Consider the following 11,001-nt stretch of genomic DNA (forward strand, 5'->3'; position numbering starts at 1 on the left):
CGGCCTGGCTAGGGTTTGGAAGCTGGGACAGGGCTTGGGGCTTGTGCTCCGTCCAGCGGGCCCTGGGGTGCGTGAGCTCCCCGTCCTGCAAGACAGCCGAGGGTCCGGGCACTGGGGAAGGGTGTCCACCGGGGTCCGGGGAGGCTCTCCCCGGCCTGGCTAGGGTTCGGAAGCTGGTACCGGGCCCGGGGCTCATGCTCCGTCCAGCAGGCCCCGGGGTACGGGAGCCCCCCGTCCTGCAAGCCAGCTGAGGGTCCGGGCATTGGAGAAAGGATCTCCCCGGCCTGGCTGCTTTCAGAAGCAGGGACCGGGCCGGTGAGCAGGAGTGGCTGGCTTTATCTGCTACGTTGGCGGAGTGTAGTTTTATGCCCACCCCTACTTATGAGACATAGAAATAATTCTGGGTACTGAAATAAACCACAAGATGTTAATGTCAGGAGCAGTGCAATAATTTTCAGAGTTTCGAGCAAAATATCATTTTGATTTCTGGGCACTCTTCACACACAAGAAACACAACACATTTATTTTCTACCTCCGTATTGTAATTTGTTCCCCCACTCACCTTATGGATGGACTGGTCCTGAGCACTGCTCCCTCGTAAGGGTGTGGTCGTGATTTTTATGAACAAAAGTGGATGCTGGGAGTGCAGTGTGGGTTAGAGTCTGAATCACTTCCTTAACTAGTAAAAAACGGCACCATGAAAAGCCACTCAAAAGTGTTTTCATTCTTTCCCTAAAGCATAATCAAGCTTGACATACACGTGATTAGCAAAATGTATACATTTACATATCATCATGTTAGGTTAATCAAATCCGTAAGGTCAAAGAGGAATTTCTTCCAGCCAATGCTCGTCATTGATTACCATTGTATGAAGTGGCTATTTTCTATGTATGTATCAAGGGACATCAATAAATGACACTGCAACCAATGGGCGGACAGCCAACGCTGAGAGTAAGAAGGGTTTTACAACGATTGGTGAAACAGGGACCAACTTAATACGATCTTTGGAATAAATAACCCTTTGAAAAGAAACCCTCAAGGTGATTGTCGTGGAGCTAAGCAATTGTAAGGCCATTATTCGTAATACTTTACATAATCAGTTTTTTAAAAGTTTTTTTTTACTGGAAGCGAAGTGAAAATACATTGACAACCAGTCTGCTTGGAGCATTGAGGTATTGTCTGCACCAGCCGGAAGACAGCAGAACAGTGAGCTTAACGCTGATGGCAAGGGCGATATTTGAAATCTTAATTAAGGATACATGCATAAAAAGCTGTAAGTAGCAAAATCTAATTAGTCCAAACTGACAAGCTTTCAGGAAACACAGCTGAGAGGAAAGAATGTGTTCGTGTCTTTGAAGAAGTTAGTTACAAACTACACAGATTGAGTCGAAAATGTCAGGTGTACCATGGTGACGTAATGCAAAATGATGAGGCCCAATGGCAGATGGTGATGTGGGCAGGCGCGGACGATCCATTTGGGCAAAGGGGCCACGCCTCTCCACTTTTTGCCCCATAGGAACAGTGTCTGTCAGGCTGAACCAAGATCAGCCTGACAGACACTGTTCGCTTCCAGTTCAAGCAGCCAGGAGCCAGACATGCGCATTTAGCGCAGGCTCATGGCTGCCTGTCTGAACTTTGCTGGGCTGAGAAAGTCACAGCTCCTGTGGGTGTGACTTCTCAGCTGAGCAAAGGTTACTGAGGCCCTCCCCTCAGTGACAAGGGGTGGCATCACTGATTGCCTCTCACCTGTGCGCTTCATTTTTAAGCTCTGAAGCGCTCAGGGTCGAGTGTCAATCAGTGACACTTCATCACAGAGTGGGGTGAGCCAGCCAATGAGGGAAGGCAGCAGTGCCAAGCCTTCTAGAACTGCCAAGGCAGCGCAGAACAGGCTGCAGGTACGTTTGTTTTGTTTTATTTTTAAATTGTTTGGTGCGTGCGTGCATGTATGAATGTTTGGGAAAGAGTGTTGTGAAATTGAATGAATGTGTGTGTGTGCGCGCATGTGTAAATGCATGGTTGTGCATGTTATGTGTGTGTGTGTGTCCTGTCTGCACCCCTCACCTCCAAAACTTACCGCCCGCCCCTGGATGTGGGTGCCCTTACACCCGCATATTTCACGGACACTTTCAATGGCTTTACATCGAATGGGGGACCTCTGAAGGTTGTGGGTGAGGAAGAAGAAAAATTTTAGGAAATATTTACCACCTATTAATATAGTAATGCGCCTTAACGTTAACATTAAATGCGTAATAAAATAGACATTAGGAAAATGTGCCTTTATTAAAGGAGCAAAAGTTACAATGCTGCTTATTTCTGCAAAAAGCTCTTATTTCTATTGTTCTCCCACTGCTAGGCAACACTATTCTTTTATTTTTCTTTATCCCTTTAAGAAAATAAATGCTTTAGAAAAAGACAAATTAAAGTTATTGACTAAATGTCCTAACTTGACCTCATTATGAAATCTGCTGTTTCCTGGAAATTGTATTTCTCTTTTCCTCATATAATATGATTTCACTGCATTTAGATTCTTTCCTCTGCCGCATATTCATAATGAACAAGTGTATTAATGAAAGTAAATACACGCTGCAGTTTAAATTTGGTGATCTAACTAGGACACATCAGATGTAAATGTTTAATTTCATAGAACAGCTCATTGTTACACGATGGGACACTAAGCAGCTAATAGAGTAGGTTTGCAAAAAGGTTCTCATGAGAGCCTTTATAGATGTATCTTTTGTAATAAGCGGTAGCCACATCTGGGTGACTTCAAATCGATATGGACATTTACTGTCGAAATCGAAGACGACAGACCATCCGAAGATCTTCTTCAATTGAACATTGATGATGTATTTGCATGTTTTTGCAACATGTTTAGTGGCTTTTCTAACTAGAGAGTCAAAGCATTCTATGCACTCCTACACTGCCATGCCCCTTCACACTTTATGGTGCTAGCTCAAATTACCATAAGCTATTGCTAACAGTGATTTTCTTCAATTATCCTTGCTCTAAGTGAGAAGACTTTCTACCCCTATGACAGTCATAGCTACTGCTGTGGTTCTTTCATTTTACCTGTCTTAATAGTTGCCACAGCAGCTGTTTGGAAAACTCGCCTGAGATTCCGGAACTGTCCATTATGGTGGGTTTCCCCTTTCTTAGTTATCTGACTTTGCTCCAGAATTTACTTGCTCTTTTTCAAAGGGAACTCTTTACAGGTTCTCAGTAGGATAGGTGATTTAGTTTAGAGTAGGGCCTAAGGGGCACATGCATCAAGCTAACTACTGTTCGCAAACGGGTAGGTTCGCAAAATCATCCCCTTTGCGATCGGTAATTAGCCTTTTGAGATGCATCAAGCCCAATAGCCATACGGAAAATAAGTAATCGCTAAATTTGCGATTACATATTTTGCGAATGCAGTTAGGGAATTGCAATTTGTGATTCCCTGAATGCAATGCAAGAAGCATTCTCAGAATGCGACTTTGCATTAGGAATCGCAAATTACCATCAACGTTAATTTGATGGTAATTTGCAATTCCTTAGAAAAATGCCCAAATTAGTATTTTTCTAAGTGGCATGTGGCGCACACACATGCCCTTGGGGGTGCATCAGGGTGGCCTTTTGGCCCCCAAGCACACTTGAAATTGCATTTGCAATTTGCGATTACCTATTTGGTAAGCAAATATTGCGAATGGTTTCCCATTCATTCCTTTGGGCCTCTAGGCCCATAGGAATGAATGGGAAGGCATTCCCTATTAGCGAATATCAATTTGCGATTCACTAGTAGGGAATGTGTAGGAATTACAATTTATTTAGTGATTCCTACATGCATAAGGAATTGCGATTCCTAAATAGTGATTCCTTAAAAATTGCTATTAAGGAATCCCAATTCCTTATGTTGATGCATGTGCCCCTAAATTCTGAATGAAACACCTTGTTATTTTCTATGCTTCTTCTAACCAAACTTATTTTTGAACATTTCTGTGATTGGATCTATTTGACCAATCAGAATAAAAAGAACAAAACACAGACTAGTCTCTTAAAGAAAGAAAATAATTTTTGACACTTCACCAAGCCTCTCTTTATTGACTGAACATCAAATACAAATAATGATGACTATTTTGTGTGATGTCCCATTCTAATATGGTGGAAAAGATTCATCGACTTAGGAACTCGTGGAAATTCCAGATTCTCTATTTAAGTTTTAAGGTGACGTTACTTGTAGAAATTTCATACGATTTCCACGCTCGCAGGGGCCACTGCACCACAGAGGGCCTATATTACATCCCGTTGCACTGCTCTTTAATCTTGTGTTTGTTTTTCAAGACAGTACAGCAAACAGTTTAGGGAATGCAGTGGATGAGGAGACTGCACAGTTAAATGTAAATAAGCAGAATCCTGCCCACAGGAGTTCACACTTTCTTTAAGCTACTAATGACAACGTGTGGGGTCAACCATTGCTACTGAAGATACACCAAAGGCCCTGGGCAGATCGGGACTTGTATTTGGTTCCTCCTTCAGATCGCCAGATCCCCAGATCTCCAGCTCCACAGCCACAGGTGGAATAGTCAGTCTTACTGGCCCAGTGTCTCTCCCTTGGTTTCTTGGTGAAGTAAGTTCCTATCACTAGCACAGCATATGTATTGCATGGTGCATGTCTTTGGAAAGAGAACTCCCACTAGATCCTGATTCCAATCATCTTTCCTCTGAGTATGAAGCCCTCAAAGCAGTGGATACAGTAGTTGTAGGCTGTCCTGGAAAGTTAATCCATTTATAGCCATTTATGTGTTATTGGACAATTTCAGATGATTTTCCTTGGATTACTGAGTGATCCATTGGCAGACATCCCCTGCTACCCAGCATTTGTGTGGTGTTCTTCAGATACCAATAGTGATTCTAGATAATGTGTGTACTTCATAGAGGGTGTCCTCATGACTACAAGTACCATAAGATTTATTTCTCGTTGCTGTACTATTGACACTAAAAGTTGTTGGTGGAAAACGTGTATGCGACCTCTTCTGTTTTAATGAAATCGGGAGCTAAAAATGGCTACATAAAACCGTCCACTTCACTGACTCAGGTTTTCATGATGGCTGCAGTTGTGAATCCTGAAGACACACCAGGTTTAATACTTTTTAACTTCCCCTTCGCATTGTCTCCATTGCATTATGATTGGGTTTCTATTCTTTCTACAGTGCTACAGATTAAAAGTGAAGGACAGCTGCCTCTAGCTTAACTCAGACAAGACTGAAGTCCTCATTCTGGGCACCACCCCTCCGCCTGGGACAACTCCTGGTGGCAAATCAATGCTGTTTTTTCTTCCTGCTTCCACACGCTATGCCTGCTTTCTACGATCTTCAAGTGGATCGCCACCAAGTCCATGAATATGGTCACCCATGCGCTCATCAGCAGAAGACTCGACTATGGTAATGCTCTCTACGCCGGCACCACCCGGAAAATCCAAAAGAAATTGCAGAACATCCAGAACGCCTTCGCCAGACTCATCCTGAACATCCCACACTACAGCCACATCACCAGCCACCTGAGAGACCTTCACTGGCTAACTATCACAAGGACAATTTCCTTCAAGCTACTCAATAATGCCTACAACACCAGACCTGCATATGTCAACCAACACCTCTCCTTCTACACTCCTACCAGACATCTCTGCTCCGCCCAGCTGGCCCAGGCCACCATCCCATGGATCCACAAGGCTATGACTGGAGGAAGATCCTTCTCCTACCTCCCTGTGAAGACCTGGAAGTCCCTGCCTCTGAACCTCAGGCAATCACCATTTCTGCTGAAATTCAGGAAGGATCTCAAGACCTGGCTCTTCAACTGAGCCACAGATCCACACCCCTCTCAGGGCCTCGAGACCCTCACAGGCGAGTAGTCGCACTTTTTAAGAACCTGATTGATTGACTTGTCTACTTGTTTGCATTATTTTATGCAAACAAGTAGACAAGACAATAAATCAATCAAAGACTGTTTGCTATGTACTTGATTCTATTGTAGGATTTGTATGCCTGATATATTGCCATTTGTGTCCCTAGTGAGTGGGAACAATGATTCTTCAATCATCTTCCTGGTCCCTGTGGTGTCTAATGAGTATTCATTTATTTAGAGTTTTCTAAAGCACAGACTAGTGGGTATCAGAGTGCTTTACAAAAGCACACTTCCAGAACGTAAATTGTATAGAGCAAAACTGGAGGCTTCATGTCTATAATTCCATATGGTGGAATCCAGGGAACTATCCATGTAAAATGGAGCCCATAATCACAAAAAACAAACACATCCAGTGGTCATGGCACAGGAACTGACCATCACACCGGATGGCATGGCCTATACCATTCAGCCACACCATCCCCAATCAGCGGATTTATTCAGGGGAGAGGAGAATTCCCATGATCATTCAAGTCCTGCATGCTCCAACAGCTCATCTCCATGACTGGACCCTTTAAAATCTCGACCTGCCAGCAGGAGCCATAGCATAGGCCATTAGCCATTGGCTGTGTCAGCAGAAGGCATTGTCAGCTCTGTCGCCTCACAAGCCAGCTTTTGCCTTCACCCTCCATCTGAGTCTGCCTAGCTGTCTGCCACCAGATGTAGGGCTCCAGAAAGAATTGTCATCACCCATGCCCACCACTCCTTTCACACCTGCTCACCAACACCAGCTCCAGAGCAAGCACAGAAGAGGGCACTAGCAACCCTCACAGGTAAGCTTATGGCTTCTGAGAATCTTCAGGGAGTCAGAGAGTGATTTCAAATGGTTCTTCCTGTAAAAAGAGGGGGTACCAAAGACAGCATGCCAGAGACCTCCACAGGCCAGATTATAGCCCTTTGCCATCTTGTGACAATGATGAGGCAACTTTTTCCTGATTTTTTGCAAATTGAAAGCACCATAGGTTGGCATATGTACCCTTCCATATGGACACAATAGTTCATGGTTACTCGCAAACATTTTTCAAAGGGCCAAGAAGTATAGTCTGTGGCGCGGCCAAGGGCTGAATTGATGCCAGCAGGGTGCGGGTCAGGGATGGTGTAAGGTGGGTGTAAAGAAAAAGAAGCATGTACACGGTGTGAACAGTGAGACATGGAGCTATTTTGAGGGTTAAATCATATCCTTCTTATGACTTTTTCCAGTTAATTGACATTACGTGACAGTAACGGATGAGCCACAGAAGGCGAGCGCCAGGGTCACCTCAAGGTTCTCTTGGATCCTTGAGCCCAAAACTAACTGAACCCTCATGTGTCTTCTTCCTTGCTTCCGCCATGCTCTAACCTCATGCACCAAAACTTAAACACAAATAATTAACAAATAATTAATATTTGATATAAAAGGGGAAAAGATGTGTGTGAGGGAAAAAGATAATCATCTAGTGCCAGAATTGCACAATCGGAAACCAGAAGACCTGGGCTCAATTCCAGCTTCTCCACTTTAACAAATTGTATAATACTAATAAATTGTTTTATTTCACTTTTCCTCCTAGTTTTCATTACCACATATAAGAGCACCTTGAAATATGTGAGTTCAGGATGTGCACTGCACAAAACTTTCTTGTGTGCTTGATGTAATAAACTATAATGCAACAGCATCCTAGGCCATTCAGCGAGTGCTCGTTCAATTGCCTAGCCTCGTTGTTTATTGATGGCATTGCAGACAGGTAGGGGGAGTATGAAAGTTTCTAAGTTTATGTTTGAAAACGTTTTAATAACCGATTCTCATGCAGTTACATAATGTGATGTACAAAGGTTAAAAGCCTCTGCATATTCATTAAATACACTTCTTTGAATTTTGAAGACAGTTTATCATATTTTTACATATTTGCTGCGCAATTTGTTTACAAATGAATGTGTACATAAGTGGAGCAGGACACCGTCTTGGATTCTTTTAATGTACTTTAGTTAACAAATGAATAAATGCTTGCCTGTCTAACAGCTTTTTAAATGTTAGTTGCTATGTCAAGTAAACAGCAGCACAATGCTGCTGTTCACCAGAGGGGCACATGCTAAGGTCAAGATGACTATAAGGACCCCGTGCCATACCTTGAGTATCCCTGCTCTAAGTTCTCTTCCTGGGCGCAAGAAAGAGTGGCCTGGTGATGGTTGACATGGAGTCAGGTACCACGAGAGAGAGCCAGATAACCCACTCGCTACAGAGGGATCTGAGGTTGCAGAGTAAGGACTATTGAATGGCTACTTGTCGTTTTTTCTGCATAGCAGAGGCATTCTTCCTCAGCTGTATTATAATGACTGGCTTGTTATAGCAGAGTTACAAATAGTCAGCACATTTACCAGGGTAGTTACAGACCTAGATTATGTGGCTCCTTGCCTATTGTTATTCTTGTTGCTTGCTTATACTGTTGCTGTTGCTTGCTTATACTGCACCCATGATTGTTTCATGATTAAGGTCCCAGCAGCCAGCTGCAAAGCCTTTCACTAAAACTCATCTGACATAGCGGGTTTATTAACAATATTTCTGGAAGTTTCATTTGTAAACTGGGTCTGTGCACCAATAGAGAAATTTCACGTGAACCCATTTAAATGGTATGGGTATAGTTACTACTGTGGGCAGGAGAAACAAACCAACTCAACAACAAAGAGGAAATCCAAGGACTTGAAATAGGGTTTGCCTCCTGTTCCCGAAGCTTCAGGGACAGCAAAGACTTCCCTTACCTCTGGGTACCACATCTGGAACTGTGGGTTTCAATTGTCACAGAGGAGGAAAGCACCCAGCACCATCACCGACACCGCTGCTGGCTCCGTATCCTGAGGGCACCACAAAAGGCACCGCAGCACTTTGTACGACAACCCTGGTCTCACAAATGGCAATGGCCACTGCCACCACTGAGCTGCTGCTTGCACCGCGACCTGTGGGCACCGTACTCTACACCACCTTGCTTCACTCCACTGCCCTAGTCTCACTCACTACATCCCTGCATGCTGACCTCAACACCCGTGACTGCACCGTGGTTTGGGGGCACCACTCATAAGTCACATGACGCACGGACCCATCCCACACCGCAGTCTGGGCTGACCAACACCAGTTCCCATCAATCAGCACTGTCGCTTGTCCCTTGACCTGTCAAACCGCAACGAGCACCGCCTCATTCCGCACAGCAGCCCTGGTCTCACCGATGCTGCTGGACGACCGTCACCGAGCCGTTGCTTGCACCGCGACTTGAGGGCACCGCAAGCCGCACCGCTACACTTTACATTGCAACCGCAATGGTTGTTACGAACGGCCCACCCTGACGTGGTCAGCTGGAACCAAAGGTACTGTTTTTGAGTCACTAACGCCAGTCCGCACCACCGCAGTCTGCCAGAATTGTTGGACTCTGTTGTTTTTAGCACTGCAGTAGACCCAGAAAGAGCTACCGGCCTTAAAGGAACAGATTTTTAAGCCATTTGTGCAAAGTGCATATTTTGTTGCGTGTTTGAAAATACCACTTTAGCCATCCCGTGTGCCTCCGATGGGTTGTGGATTAACTGTCTGGCTTTGGAGTGACAGGGGCTGGGGATATGCATTAACTGTAGACAGCTACTGGGGGGGGGCGAGGTGTGTCCTGGCTTTCCTGGATGAGTCATGGCTGGGCTAAATAGACCTGGGCTGCATTCAGAGTAGTGGGAGGAGTTTCACTAGCACCTGAATAGGCCTGGTCTGCCTGGTCTGCATTCAGAGTGGTGGGAGGAGATTACCCTTGCACCTGAATGGGTCTGGTCTGCCTTGGACAATGCTGTCTCCTCCCCCTGCCAGGAAGAATTAAGAGAAACTGAGTATAAATATTGGGGCCCAGACGCCAGAACTTTGGATTACTGCTGAACTAAAGAACTTTCCAGAACGAAGAGCTGGAATAGCCGTCAGGGGGCACTGCCACTTTGCTGCTTGCTCTGCTATGTTGGCCTTCTGCTTGCTGCTTCTGTCTTGAGCAAGGAAAGGACAGGATTGTACTTTCATCATCCTGCTGTTAGAGTTTCCTCCAAGGGCTTGAAGTAGAGCTTGCCTCCTGTTGGAATTTTCAGGGAGATAAAAGCCTTCAGAGAACTCGCTTGGATCAAGGAACCTGCCACAAAGAAGAGCTGGAAGAACTGCCAGGAGGAGTACTGCCCCTTTGCTGTGTTGTTGCTTTGCTGGGTTGGACTGCAGTTTCTACTTCTGCCTTGGGCAGTGAAAGGACTGGACTTGACTTTCTTCACTTGTCGCAAGTATTTTCAAGGACTTGAAATAGAGCTTCACTTCTGTTCAGGAGGTCTCAGGGACAGCAAAGACTTCACTTATCACTGGGTACCGCATCTGGAAACGTGGTTTCAGTTGCCACAGAGGGAAAAAGCAGCCAACACCATCACTGACTCCGCTGCTGGATGTATGTCCTGAAGGCACCGAAGAAGGCACCGCCACTCTTTGCAAGCAACCCAGGTCTCACCAACGACAATGACTGCTGCCGACACTAAGCCGCTGCTTGAACCATGACCTGTGGCCCCCGCACTCCACAGTGCCTTGCTTCACTCCACCACTCTAGTCTCTCTGACTACGTCGCTCCACGCTGACCTCTACACCGGTGACTGCATAGTGGTTTGGGGGCACCGCTCATAAGTCACATGATGCAACGCCACGTCCCACAGCGCAGTCTGGGCTGACCGATGCCAGCTCTTATCAACCGGCACTGTCGCTTGCCCCGTGACCTGTCAACATCGCAACAAACGCCTCCTCACTCCGCATTGCAGCTCTGGTCTCACCGACGCCACTGGATGACCATCACCGAGCCGTTGCCTGCACCACGACTTGAGGGCACCGCACGCCGCACCGCTACGCTTCACATTGCAACCGCAACGGTTGCCATGACTGACCCGCACCGACGTGGTTAGCTGGAACCAAAGGTACTGTTTACAAGTCTGCTGACACTAACCCCAGTCCGCACAGCCGCGGTCGGCCAGAACTGTTGGTTTCAGCACTGCGGTGGCCCCAGCCGGATCTGCTGGCCTTAAAGGAACAGCATTTTTAAGCAA

The sequence above is a fragment of the Triturus cristatus genome, chromosome 4_2 (assembly GCF_964204655.1).
Source record: "Triturus cristatus chromosome 4_2, aTriCri1.1, whole genome shotgun sequence".
NCBI lineage: Eukaryota > Metazoa > Chordata > Amphibia > Caudata > Salamandridae > Triturus > Triturus cristatus.